We start from the raw sequence: 14,413 nt of genomic DNA on the forward strand, positions 1-14,413 counted from the left end.
GAGGCAAGTCTCACTGGGTTCAGTTTGTGTTTATTCCCAAATAAATATGAATAGGATTAGTACTCTGATTACTGATTTAGTTCACCTAAACAAGAAGTGGAGAACCTCAGGGGGGTTGCATGTGGCCCTCCAAGCTTTGCTATATGGCCCTTGGAACTCTCTCCAGGCCACACCCCTCATGGGCCTTGCTTTGCCTTGAGTGTTTTTGGAAGGTGGCCCTCAGAATGAAAAAAAAAGTTTCCTTACCCATTCTGTAAACCAGGGGTCAGCAAACTTTTTCAGCAGGGGGCCGGTCTACTGTCCCTCAGACCTTGTGGGGGGCCGGACTATATTTTTTTTTTGGGGGGGGGAGAACGAATCCCTATGTCCCACAAATAACCCAGAGATGCATTTTAAATAAAAGGACACATTCTACTCATGTAAAAACACGCTGATTTCCAGACCGTCTGCGGGCCGGATTGAGAAGACGATTGGGCCGGATCCGGCCCCCGGACCTTAGTTTGCCTACCCATGCTCTAAAAGACCCCTTCAACCTCCAGAGTTGAATCTGGCAGATGCTCTGCAGATTTGTGTGTCAGATGTGGAGGTGGGGAGAGCTTTCCTCCCATGATAAATTGCAGACAGGGGGCAAAGACAGTTAATTCCAAATGGACCTCAGTGGGGGCAAGAGGATAAAACCTCTCTCAGTCACACAACAGTCCAACTTTACTACCCTCCTCCAACTGACATTTTTTAAAATAATAATAATAATCAACGATGCAGAGGCAAAGCACTTGAGTGAGAGCAGACAGAGACTGCTGGAATGGGCAGTGTGTGCGTCTTTGTGTATGTGAGAGAAAGTGTGTGAGAGAGAGATGAATTGAGAGGCAGGAAGATTGTTTCTTACTGTCTGAGGAATCTTCTGACTGCAGTGGGAATGTCTGTTTGTATGTATGTATGTATGTATGTATGTATGTATACAGACATTTATATCCAGCTTATCAAGCACACACACACACACACCCGTTTTGTCCTGTGAGGCAGGTTAGGCTGAGAGAAGTTTTTAGGGACGTTTCTAATGTTTGATGTTTTATCATGTTTTTAATATTCTGTTGGGAGCCACCCAGAGTGGCCGGGGAAACCCAAACAGATAGGTGAGGTATAAAGAATAAATTATCATCATCATCATCATCATCATCATCATCATTATTACAGTGACTGGGTTTTCTGGATGAATGCAGGACCCGCCCGGCCCCGGTGTGCCTATTTTCCAGGGATGTCCCTGATTTAGAGAAGCCATCCCAGTTTCTGATTTGATCCCAGAATGTCCCGCTTTTCCTTAGGATGCCCCTATTTTCATTGGAGAAATGTTGGAGGGTTTGGAGTCATCCAACCCCTGAGCCTTCTGAAGGCAATCCTGTATAGGGAAGTTTTTGGTTTTTTAAAAATGTTTAATGTTTTTCTATAGGTTGGGAGCTGCCCAGGATCGCTGGGGTAACCCAATAAGATGTGTGGGGCATAAATAGTAAAATTATCATTATAGAATGGGATGTCCCTATTTTCATCGGAGAAATGTTGGAGGGTATGTGAGTGGGGATTTGAACCCTGGCCTCCTGGGTCTTAAGTCTGACACTCTAGACACTGCACCATGCTCTGCTTATATAACTTAATAGCTATATTACGTTAAGTCCTCTGGTCTTTGGAGACTTCAATTCTCTGTTGAATGGCGAAATATGAGGTGGGTAAATGTTAAGTTGTGGGTGAACATATCAGACGACACAGCAATTCTTCAAACAGGTCTTGTTTATTCACAGGCCAGAACAGAACTGAACCGAAGGGTTCAGCCAGCCTGCTTATATAGAGCTCCAGTACAACGTAACTGTAACAACTTTCTGTAACTATCCAATCACTGAACGTCATTTTCGATCCCTTATTTGCATATGTGGACCTGAACTATCTACAGTATCCCCCTGCTGGCCCAGGGTGAGAACTTCAGTACATAACAGTAAACATCTGATCTGACAACCTACAGGGTTTTTAAACCTTTTTAAAATGAAATTATTATTACTATTTGTCTGCCAGTGGGCGGCCGGATGAAATGAATATATACTCATTAAAAAAGGTAAAAGGTAAAGGTACCCCTGCCCGTACGGGCCAGTCTTGACAGACTCTGGGGTTGTGCGCCCATCTCACTTAAGAGGCCAGGGACCAGCGCTACCCGGAGACACTTCCGGGTCACGTGGCCAGCGTGACATTGCTGCTCTGGCGAGCCAGAGCCGCACACGGAAACGCCGTTTACCTTCCCGCCGGTAAGCGGTCCCTATTTATCTACTTGCACCCGGAGGTGCTTTCGAACTGCTAGGTTGGCAGGCGCTGGGACCGAGCAGCGGGAGCGCACCCCGCCGCAGGGATTCGAACCGCCGACCTTTCGATCGGCAAGTCCTAGGCGCTGAGGCTTTAACCCACAGCGCCACCTGCGTCCCAATATACTCATTGCCTGTGCCCAAAATCCACGTATATCTGTAATCAATAAAGTTGTGGCCATTTCTAATCCAGATCATTGTCTGCCTGAGTTTATTAATCACATATTACATTTAGGCACTGCCCATGGTTGTGTGGGCGTGGCACTGCAACTGGGCCCGCAAAAATCTAACTTACTTCATGGTGAGCTCCCCCACTTTCCCCCCAGAAAAAAAAGGACACTTCCTTACCATGGATCATCATGTGATGAATAGATGCAGAATGAATGTGATAGAATATGAATCTTCAGGAAATGTTTCCTTATAAATGGATTTGCCATCTTCAGATGTTTTTGTTGTTTTTGCTTGCTTGCTCCTTTCAATTTCTCCTTACCACTTAAAAGAACTAGGAAGCTGTTGCTGAGACTCAGTGATCCATGAGAAGCATCACCAATGGCCATGATTCATAGCACAATCATAGCTAAGAGGGGCTTCGGGTTACTCATTATAAATTTGTCCTTTCAATCATGAAAATTAGCAACTTGATCATTTCTGAATTTCCAAGCAATGTGGACCCCCTCCATGACAGAGGCTGGAAGTAACCGACATGTCATAGTTTGATGATGTTCCCATCTATGTCCCCAAAACAAACATTTTGCGTTGTGAACATTCCAAGTAAATCTGTTATTCATTCACATGGGACATTTGTGCCAAAAAGTTTTTTAATGCCTTCTTACAAAAATTGCAACAGAGCGAAGAACTTGTGGCTTAGTTATACAACAGGGCATGGCGAATAATTACTAGCAAGCAGGGACCTGCTCCATGGCACGAGCTTCTTGTAACACCTTTTGATGTTCTCTGATTCAACCCACCTACCCAACAATAATTTAAACATTGATTCGTCTGGCACAAGCTGTTCTTCCAGATAATGAGTTTGGATGAGAAACATCATGCAACATCTATAAAATTGCTGAAGTAAAAATTAATTATGTGTTCAGCACTTTGATGGCATGGGTTGGATTTTTTTTTAATGTTTATTATTATTATTTTTAGCATGCAGCTATGGCTGGTACCCATTGGGACTGATAGGCTGTGAAGCAGAGAAGGGGACAGTAGGTGGAGCCAGAGCCAATGACAGACGAGTCACCACTTACTGGATGCAAGTAAGAAGACAGGTAGTTGGGGACTTAACTGTGGGCAGATTGAGGTTGGTGGTGGCTGTGTCCTGTTCTCTCTAACGAACCAGCCTCCACAGTAAAGGCATACTGCATGCTTTGTCAATGGCGTGGAATCATAGAACTGTAGACTTGGAAGGGACCCTGATAAAAAGGTAAAGGTGAAAGACCCCTGGATGGTTAAGTCCAGTCAAAGGTGACTATGGGGTGGAGTGTGTCAGGAGCTCATCCTACACTCAAGGGGGACCCTGGAAGAGACACATGCCCGACTGGCATGTTCTCTCCCTCCTGGTCGATCGTTTGGGAGCTTCAAAAGCTTTCTTCTGCCTGAACATCACAGCGACCGATGCCAACAGACATCGGCACCCTTAGGGATCCGCAGAGTCTTTGCAGCTTGCGTGACAGACCTCAGCAACTCAGCATTTTGGCTAATCTACTTTATTTACATATAAACACACACAGAACACTGCAACATGGCTCCCTCTCTCTCTAGCATCAGACAGCAAAGAGAAAGAACAAAGGGCAATAGTCCCACTTCACAGAACACAGTAACACAAACATCCTGTCTCTGTCACTTCCCACTTTGTGGAGTCAAAACATACCACGTCATGTGATAGACAAAAATCCCATGACTGCAATCATGGAGCAGGAATTCTAACACATTGCTCATCTCGCTTTTCAGGCCGAGGGAGCCAGAGTTTGTCCACAGACAGCTTTCCGGGTCATGTGGCCAGAATGACTAAACTGCTACTGGCGCAAGGAAGACCGTGATGAGTGCCAGAGCGCATGGGAACGCCGTTTACCTTCCCACCGCAGCGGTACCTATTTATCTACTTGCCCTGGCATGCTTTCGAACTACTAGGTTGGCAGAAGCTAGGGACCCTGAGGGTCCTCTAGTCCAACCCCCTTCAATGCAGGAATCTCAACTAAAGCATCCATGACAGAAGGCCACCCCACCTCTGCTTAAAAACCTCCAATGTCAATCAGCTCTTATGTCCTGATGTTTAGTCAGAATCTCCTTTCTGGTAACTTGAATCATACCCTCTGGAACATAGCAGAAGTGCTCATGATGCTTGCACAAGCCAGGCTGGTTTGGGTTTGTCAGTGCCTGTATAAGTGCCCAACTGGGACTCAGTGAGTTCTTCTGATGGAAGACCAGTGGGATATAAATGTACCGTGCAAAATGCGCCATGAGTTTGTTTTTCCTCCAAGTTAATTGTTTATTTGAAGACAGGAGTGCCTGGCGTGCTCTGGTCCATGTGGTCACGAAGAGTCGGACACGACTAAACGACTAAACAACAACAATTGTTTATTTATTACTTATTCCATTTATATCCTATCTTTTTCTCCAAGGAACTCAAGGTGGCCTACGTGGTTCTCCCCCCCCCCCCATTTAATCCCCACAATCCTGTGAGGTAGGTTAGGCTGAGAGGCAGCGGCTGGCCCAGTTTCACCCAGTGAGCTTCATGCCTGTGTGGGGATTTGAATCCTGGTCTTCCAGCTCCAAGCCTGACACTGTAACCACAACACAACACTGTGCCAAGTTTCTATATGATTTCTTTATTACTTGCATGGCAACCCTGTTTAATTTTTTTCTTCAATCTGTTGGGGAAATTCTCTGATCTCTGCTCCCCACTTCTCCCCTCCATACTCTGCTTTGCACCATTAATAATACCTGGTGTATTTACAGTGAACTTAACGTAAATTGTTTTCCCTCGTCCTTGCCTTTGTTGATTTTATTTTATTGAAAATCCCTCTACAGAGCAGCTTGCAACCACTACAGTAAAAAAATAAATCCACATATTTGCAGGATCAATATTTACAGGTAGCGTCTCTGTTCCTCGTTGGCGCCCGCTGGAGTCACCAAGACTTTTAAGTGGAGATCTTTATCCCAGTCTGCACCTGTACTGGAAATATTTTTAAACTGTTTCTTTTTTTAAAAAATATAGAAGTGTTTGTGTTGCGTCTTTAAAGGATGGTATTGCGTTTAGCTGTTTTATGTATGGAACTTTGTGTTTTTATGTTGCTGCAAACCACTGGAATACATTTCTATGATACAGCAGTATAGAAATATTTTTATAAACAAACCGCTTCTAATTGTGTTCACTTGTTTGTTTTATGGTTGCAACTGTTTCATTTGTTCTATACTTGTATAAAACCTGTCCTGCTAAAGGGCGTGTAAGAAGTAAATTGATTTTTTTAAAAAAATAAAATAAAATGCAAGGCTTTTAGAAGGGGATTAGATAAATTCATGGAGGACACGGCTATCAGCAGCTCCTAGTCACTTCCTCCACTCCACAATTGCTGGGAACTCCAGGTAGGTGGACTGCTAATGCACCCAGGTTCTGTTTGTGGGCTTCTCATGGGCATCTGGTTGGTCACTGTGAGAACAGGATACTGGACTAAAAAGTCCATTGGCCTGATCCAGCAGACTCTTCTTATGTTCTTACGTTGCACTGAAATTCAAACTTAAAACTTTTTAAAAAGCACCATTTGCTGTGTTGAACTGAAGACGCAGGAAAAATGAGACAGAGAAATGGATTTTGACAAGATTTGCCCATTGCTACAGCCAGAGAAGCTTCCAAAGTATTCCAAAGGTTTTTTGGGGGGGACACCACCAAGAAGGCCTTCTTCCTCGTCACTATTTTCTGTGGAATGGCAAGAGAAGAAGGCTATTTCCTTTATGTCCTGTATGTGGGTTGGGAAGCAGCTGGTTGACCACTGTGGAAAACAAGGTTACATGAGATGGACCTTTGGGTTGATCCGGCAAGTAAACATGCACAGGACTGCACTGCCCAACACACGCAAAGAAACACACACACACACACACACACACACACAGCATACCTAGGAAGAACTTGCTTCATGATTCTACATCATTAAACTCGTTTTTGTTTCCACGCTCAATTCAAGGGGCTAGTAATGACCCTCAAAGCCCATTTTAATAGGTTATCACAAGAATATCACCCCCTGAATGCACCTGTCCTACTGAGGTCCTCCTCTATGTCCCAACGTCCTAAGAAATATGGCTAGTTAGTACTAGGAAGAGGATATATTCACTGGATTTCTTTAAGGCTTTCCAGAAGATGGCAAAAACCTTTCATGTTAGGAACCCTTTCAAGCCCTAAATGTTTGCTCTCTTTTTGAATATGCTTTAACTGCTGAGGTTGCTTTTAAAAAATGGTTGTTGCATTTCTTATATTACTGTTTCATTTCCACTGTATGCTGTTAGGCGCGTCTTGACCTTGTTGGAAAAAGGTGTCATATAACTGTTTAAATGGGACGCGGGTGGCGCTGTGGGTTAAACCACAGAGCCTAGGACTTGCCGATCAGAAGGTCGGCGGTTCGAATCCCCGCAACGGGGTGAGCTCCCATTGCTCCCCTGCTCCTGCCAACCTAGCAGTTCGAAAGCACGTCAAAGTGCAAGTAGATAAATAGGTACTGCTCCGGCGGGAAGGTAAATGGCGTTTCCGTGCGCTGCTCTGGTTCACCAGAAGCGGCATAGTCATGCTGGCCACATGACTCGGAAGCTGTACGCCGGCTCCCTCGGCCAATAAAGCGAGATGAGCGCCGCAACCCCAGAGTCGCTCTCGACTGGACCTAAGGGTCAGGGGCCCCTTTACCTTTAACTGTTTAAATAAAGTGGGAGATCTTATTTAAAAAGTGTCTTGCTCTTGGTGACAAAATTGTTTCTTCCAAGTGTCGGAAACAAATTGAATCGTATTACCTCCCCCTTGCTATGTCCCATCATTTCTCATGAGAGAAAGAGGAAATTTGTGGTTTACAAAAGGCTATTTCACTATGGTTTTCAAGAGACTTTTCCGGGAGGGAGCTTTTGATTACAAAATCATTCCTTCGAAATCTCAAATACTGATTGCATCCTGTCATTTCTCTGATTCACATAGCTGCCACTTTTCTTGGGCCTTGGGGCTTAGTCAGCAGGGCAATTCTTACATTCTTATGGGAAAGTCAAAGAGCAGAGACAACCCATACACTCACAACCCCTGACCCTGCAAGGTCCTGGTCACAGGGAGTGTCTGTGCTTTTACCTCCTCTGGACATTTCCTGTTTTTTGGGGATGGAAAGATGGAGCAGGCATTTCTGTTACTTTGGTAGGATGGGATCCTGCTCAGATGGCTTCTTGCTCAGAAAGAGCTCATTTCAAAGCTTACAAGGGTGTCTGACACCTTTATCAAATGATACGGAATGATGCGGTTAGTCAACAAACAACAAACAGGAATGCATTTTATTAGATGAAATTGCTTGCAAAAATGCGCAGTTTTTTGCAGTCCAAACTGCAAAAAAGTGTTTATCAGGATAAATTTGCAGTAAAATGCAGAAGAATTTTCAGGAGGAAAATGAATAATATATATGTTACTTCTGAATGTGGACACATTACTGCCAGGGATGATTTCTGCCTTAGAGTGGTTGGCATCACCTGATAATTTGTACTGCTTCTGCCAGACCCTGAGGCCAGTCTATGTAAGTACACATCTGCAATCATACGCAGGATGGGAGTGGTAGAGAAAGTATTATGCAGCCCATTTTATGATGCTTATATTTAACAGCATCCACTGGAACTAGCTGTCTCCTTGTTTTTAGATTCAGGTAGGTAGCCATGTTGGTCTGACGCAGTCAATACACACACACACACACACACACACACACACACACACACACATATCCAGTAGCACCTTAGACACCAACTACTTTGTTGGTCTCTAAGGTGCTACTGGACAATTTTTTTCCTTGTTTTTAGTACTGCATTGTTAAGCATTTCTTTTAAAACTGAGACACACTGTTGTGCATTGATTTGAGGTTCAGATTTAGGTCTGGGTACATATCCCCATATCTCCACCAAGCTTACTGAGTGACTTCAGGTCAGTCACACTTCCTCAGCACTAACCTAAGGGCAGATCCATAAATTTAAAGCATACAATTGCCCCCCCTCCCCCAAATCCTGGGAACTGCAATCCCCCCTCTGAGGGCTACAATTCCTATCACTCTTAATGAACTACAGTTCCCAGGATTCTTTGCGGAAGCTATGCTCTTTAAATGTGTGTTGACTGTGCTTTAGGTGTGAATCCTCGGAAGCTCAAAGGGTTGTTGTTGAGTGGAGAAAAGGGGGAATAATCAGGGGTCCACAGGTCTAGGAGTTGGCTTCCTAGCCAACAATTATTTGTGGTCATCACCACTGAGTATGTGCTCCAAATCCTTGGCAAGCACTTGAGGTCCTGCTAGTGAGACAGCAGTCCTCTCTCCTTGGATAATGATGATGATGATGATAATTTATTCCCTGCCCATATGTATTCTGTATAAAAACATAATAAAATGTCAAACATTAAAAACTTCCTGCCTTCAGATACCTTCTGAAAGTTGTGTAGTTCTTTATCTCCTTGACATCTGATGGGAGGATTTGGAGAAGGTAAGAAACAACAGGAGTTTCTCAGAAGGGACTCTGCTGTTTTCTGCCAACATGAAAACAGTAGTGGAAATGAGCCTTCTGGGGGTAGGAACTTGTGTGGCTGCCCTGTTTTCCAGAGGCCTGGGGCCACTCATCCCTTGTAATCAAATGAGTGAATTTGTGGATGCTTGGAGGGACCAGGTTTGCTACCTTGAAGTCAGGAGGATTTTTAAATACCCTTTTTTTGCAGTACGGTTATAAATCCCAGGGTTATAAATGATGAGGTAGGACATAACAAACCAACCAAACCAAACCAAACCAAACCAAACATTCTTTCATCTCTGCCTCGGCTCCCATTGAAAAGAATATCTGTTCCCTAAAGAGACGGTCAGCCTCAGGCCCAACTGCTCCATGTGAATTGGGCTATGTCTAAGCAGATTTGTGCTTTCCCCCCACCCGCCCTCCATATTTGCTTCTTCAGAAAGCAATTGCACAATATAACTGGTGAAAACTAGCATTGGCCAATGTAAGGTTTTTGTGTGTGCACGTGTGTGTGAATGCTGGGAGGGGACTCTAGCATTGCCATTTGATGTGTAAGAGAAGAAAGGTCTTAAAAAACCCAGAGTGTTCCCTGCACAGGCATTCCAAGGGTGAGAGGTCAAACTTTTTAGGAGCAGGGGTTCCCCGTAGTCGAGAAGAAGAAGAGTTTGGATTTGATATTCCGCTTTATCACTTCCCTAAGGAGGCTCAAAGCGGCTAACATTCTCCTTTCCCTTCCTCCCCCACAACAAACACTCTGTGAGGTGAGTGAGGCTGAGAGACTTCAGACAAGTATGACTAGTCCAAGGTCACCCAGCAGCTGCATGTGGAGGAGCGGAGACGCGAACCCATTTCCCCAGATTACGAGACTACCACTCTTAACCACTACACCACACTGGCTCTCCTGTACAATCAGTGTTCTTTGAACCACCGCTCAGTGCTATAAAGAGAAGCACTGTATGAGGGAGCCACAGACACACCTTCCCTGTTCTCAGTGCCCCTTGACTCCACACCAGTGTAGACGGTCAGCCCAATACTGAGCTACATGGATCCAGGATGTGGTAGATTTACACATACACTACACATCAGGCTGACTCTTGTGGCCTCCATATCTAACAGCTGGCTTGAAAGCAGTCACCGAGGAAACCAGGCCAAATTAGCAGCTGAGTGGATGCACATGAAAGTCAATGTTCAGATAAAACAACAGACTCACTTTTCATAGTAGGAACCAGGAGCTATGTGCTGATTTCTGGCAAAGCAAAATGGTGAGCTGAGCATCAAACACACCGCCACAACAGACTGAAATGTTAGCACATGGCTCAGCGGTTTGTCAAGGATCTCAGATTTAATTAAGGCGAAGATAAGCTGCAGGGCTGGAGACCATTGGCTTCATACCTGCTTCCTTGTATTTTGCAATACAATTGCCCTTAGGTTGTATATCTTTATCTTCTATGACTAAATAACTGATCTTGGGATAAAGACGGAAGCTTTATGCTTCCAGACATGGAACAGCCATTTTTCTCATTTAAAACAGGAATATCATCCAGGTTTGTGGTGCAACAAGGTGTTAATGACTTGTACCACTGGAATTTATTTGTAATTTAAGTTTGCCAACAACAACAAATAAAAAGGAGAGGGAAAGAAAGCACAAGAGATTGCGTATAGCATATAAATAATATTTGTTTATACACAGAAGAGCATGAAGAAGAGATAGAATCTGAATAGGAGAAATGGGATAATTTACGTCCAACCTTAAAGGATGATTCATGGTCCTTGTGACACCAGAAAGCCTACCCCACAACCCATGTGCCAGAGTCAGAATTCCTCTGCTGACCTGGGATCGGCTCTGTGAGTTCCTTCTCCAATCAGAGGCGGTCATGTGTGTGGATATTGTGGCCTCTCTGAAGAAGGGGCATGGGACCTCCTCTATGAAAATGACTTGCCATCCTCAAGGAATGGTGTGAGGCCTCGTGCTCCATGTAGCCCAATCACAAAGGGGTGCATTTTCCATCCACATGGCCATCTCTAATTGGTGATGTCACAATAACAATTATAGGTCAATGTGATAACAAAGGAGCCATAGTTCATACATCTGGGTCTTCCAGTGATTTTATATCCCTGCCCTGCTACTAATGTCAAAATTTATTATTATTATTATTAGTAGTAGTAGTATTTATTTGGCACTTACTACAAAATATCTCAAAGTGACTTATATTTTAAATTCTGCATCATGTTTGCTTATATAGTGAAAAGATAAAAGAGCATTAATTGACTAAAAGTGTTGACCCTGTAGTGTAATGACATAAAAGGGTCTAACCCGTAACCCTAACGCAGGTGTGGGTATCATCGTACCCCAAATGCCTGAACAGGACCAATAAAATTAAGACCAATAAAAAGTATGTTTAGTGTGGAAGGCACTGCGCAGAGCCAAATAGCTTATCAGGGAACCAAATTTGAAGGACAAAGCTCCCGCCCTTCTACCAATAGCCAATCCCTTAGCTGCCAAGTACCAAACAGCTCTAGAAAGATGTCTCATCAGTTCCCAGTCCTGTGAAGGACTAAGTGCACTTCTAAATATTTATACAGTAAACACAGCAAAAATAAATAAATCATTATATATATTTACATATCTTGTTTTTAACCTATCCATTAAGCTAGCTTGTCAATGCACTCTAATGTACAATGCAGCTCTCCTGTAGTTCAGGAGTACTCAGGGAACTCCGTTATGCCTTGAGGCAACAAAATGACCAATGTTCTTGTTTTGCCATGTATATTTTATTCAAAAGGTTTCAATTCTAAAGAAATGAAGTCATGCAAAGAAAAAAAGAGGGAAAGAAATGAAGAATTAAAAGGCACAAAATGTGCGGAAAGAAACGATGTACAAAATACGAAAAATACCCCAACCCATACATTCTCATATAAATTTCATATTATTATCCTAATACACTTGTAAATATTGATAGCCTGCTACATTTTGTATAAGCTCATTTGAAATATTGTCATATTTATCCAGTCAAAGTCTACATCTGTAAGCTCTCCATTCATAAGTTGTGTGTGTTATCATATGGTCAATCCATTTATTAAAGGGGATCATATCTTTATTCTTCCAATTCATCAATATCAGTCTCTTGTCTACCATTAGAATCCGTAGAATCGATTTTCGTTGTCCTGTTTTTAACTTCTATACAATAGGTATATAGTTCAAAAGAATATTTTCCACTGAAAGTTTTAGCTTTTTGTGGACAGCCAAAGGACCAATGTTTGATGCAAAGTAAAATACAGAACCTGTTGTTCTTGACTACTCTTTCCCTTTCCCTTTGCTCATAACCAAACCAGATGTAGTTCTTTCTTTCCAGTGGTGAAACTCATTTATGCGGGATGATACTCCTATCTTACAGGAGCAACTGATTATTCTATGCATTGAAGCATGATCTGTTAGACTTTAACCTAAGATCAGTAAACAGAGACCGAAATGCAACCAGAAGGTAACTACGAAATAAGAGAAAGCAGGCATGGAAGAACGATCTCAGAATCCTCGTTGGCAATAAAATAAAAAATCCAGAGTTGTTTTTGCTTACACTCTTCATTTATGTCCCCATGGTTGGGTTCCTTCAGACGCAGTGGAAGATGTTGATAGTAGGTTGTGAACATGAATAAGCAATTGCCGAATTCAGTACTACTCAGTGTGATAATGTGTAAAGGTAAAGGGGCCCCTGACCATTAGGTCCAGTCGCGGACGACTCTGGGGTTGTGGCGCTCATCTTGCTTTATTGGCTGAGGGAGCCGGTGTACAGCTTCTGGGTCATGTGGCCAGCATGACTAAGCCGCTTCTGGCGAAACCAGACCTTCCTGCCATTTATCTACTTGCACTTTGATGTGCTTTTGAACTGCTAGGTTCGCAGGAGCAGGGACTGAGCAAAGGGAGCTCACCCCGTCGCGGGGATTCGAACCACTGACCTTCTGATCAGCAAGCCCTAGGCTCTGTGGTTTAACCCACAGCGCCATCCATGCTTGCTAAATGGACCAACCCCCCCCCCCATGTACAGTAGAGGTATACTACTTCCCTGGGAGGATTATGAGTTGCACTCCTTTGGGAAGATCAGATTCGCAGCTTGGGAAAACTCCTGGATCCAGACTCAGGTGGTCTTGGTGTCTTGGAGTGCCTAGTTCCAATTACAGTGGTACCTTGGTTTGCAACCGTTTTGGATTACAACCACGTCAAACCCTGAAGTGTGTGTCCCTTGGGTTACAACCTGTTTTGGTTTACAACCGGACCTTCGGAACGGGTTATGGTTGTAAACTATATCACTGTATAGCTGCCATTGTACTCTAGTAACTTCCATACTGGATTATTGCTACAAACACTTTAGATGGGACTACCCTTGAGATGATTTGCCCAAAATGCAGCGGCCACATTGCTGCCTTGGGTTCCATCTAGAACTCATATAATACCTGCTCTAAAACAGTTACAGCACGGGTGTCAAACACAAGGCCCGCAGGCCGAATCCGGCCCGCCAGACCTCGTCATGTGGCCCGTGTAGCCGCCGCCGGCCGCCAGCCTTCACCTTTTATTCTCGCGCAGCTGAAGGGGAAAGAAGGCGGCGGCTGAGGCGCTAGCGGGGATTGAGAGAAACTCTTGTCGTCGTCCTCGTCCTCCTTCTCCTCATCTATGGCGGAGAGAGGGGCGCTCGGCGGCCAGCGGGGCTCGCTCACACCTTCGCTGCACCAGCTGGCATCCAGCGCCTCAGCTTCTTCGGCGTCCCCGGCTGCACAGAGCCTTTCAAGGCAGCCTCCGCCGCCGACGGCAGTGCTAGAGCAGCAGCAGCTGGCACCTCCTCCTGCTCCTCCGGCGGCGGCGGCGCCTTCGTTGTTTCAGCCGGCCGCTCTCGGCCCCGGAGGAGGCTCTCTGGCCCCGGGGGGAGGCGGCTCAGGGGCTCCCTGGTCAGGCGCGGTGGCGACGGCGGTGGCGGCGGCGACGGGAGGGGGGCGCCCGGTCCAGATGAACCTTTACGCCACCTGGGAGGTGGACCAGAGCTCGCCCAGCTATGTGCCCAGGTGAGGAAGTGGGTGGGGTGGGTGGGGAGGGGAGAGAGAGACTCCTTCCTTTTACATTCTTTGGTACTGCCACCGTACAGATTTTATGAATTCAGTGGCATAGAAATGTGCATTTAATCAACTGATTCCCTGAGGGGTAAGTAGTAGTCGTGCCGCAGCAGCAGCAACACACAAGAGGAGGAAGAGGAGTCGTCTTTGTGGGCAAGCTGGAGGCTTAGCACGTTTATCTGCTTTTGTTGGACTGCAAGGTTTCTTTCCCTCCAGTCTCATATCTTCTTCTCCACGCACCCCCCCTCCCCGCG

The 14,413-nt window shown here is 44.8% G+C and overlaps 1 long non-coding RNA gene across 2 annotated transcripts; it reads left to right on the forward strand.

Annotated features, from left to right (window-relative positions):
• Positions 1-335: 335 nt before the first annotated feature.
• Positions 336-5,546, forward strand: LOC307215147. 2 transcript variants are annotated; one of them, XR_013838319.1, is made up of 3 exons: positions 336-1,415; positions 1,448-1,962; positions 3,492-5,546. It is a non-coding gene; the product is annotated as an uncharacterized lncRNA (long non-coding RNA). The 2 variants fall into 2 exon arrangements; XR_013838318.1 differs by having other exon boundaries at positions 336-1,962.
• Positions 5,547-14,413: the final 8,867 nt, after the last annotated feature.

This window comes from Podarcis cretensis (genome assembly GCF_951804945.1).
Source record: "Podarcis cretensis genome assembly, chromosome: 4".
Taxonomy (NCBI): domain Eukaryota; kingdom Metazoa; phylum Chordata; class Lepidosauria; order Squamata; family Lacertidae; genus Podarcis; species Podarcis cretensis.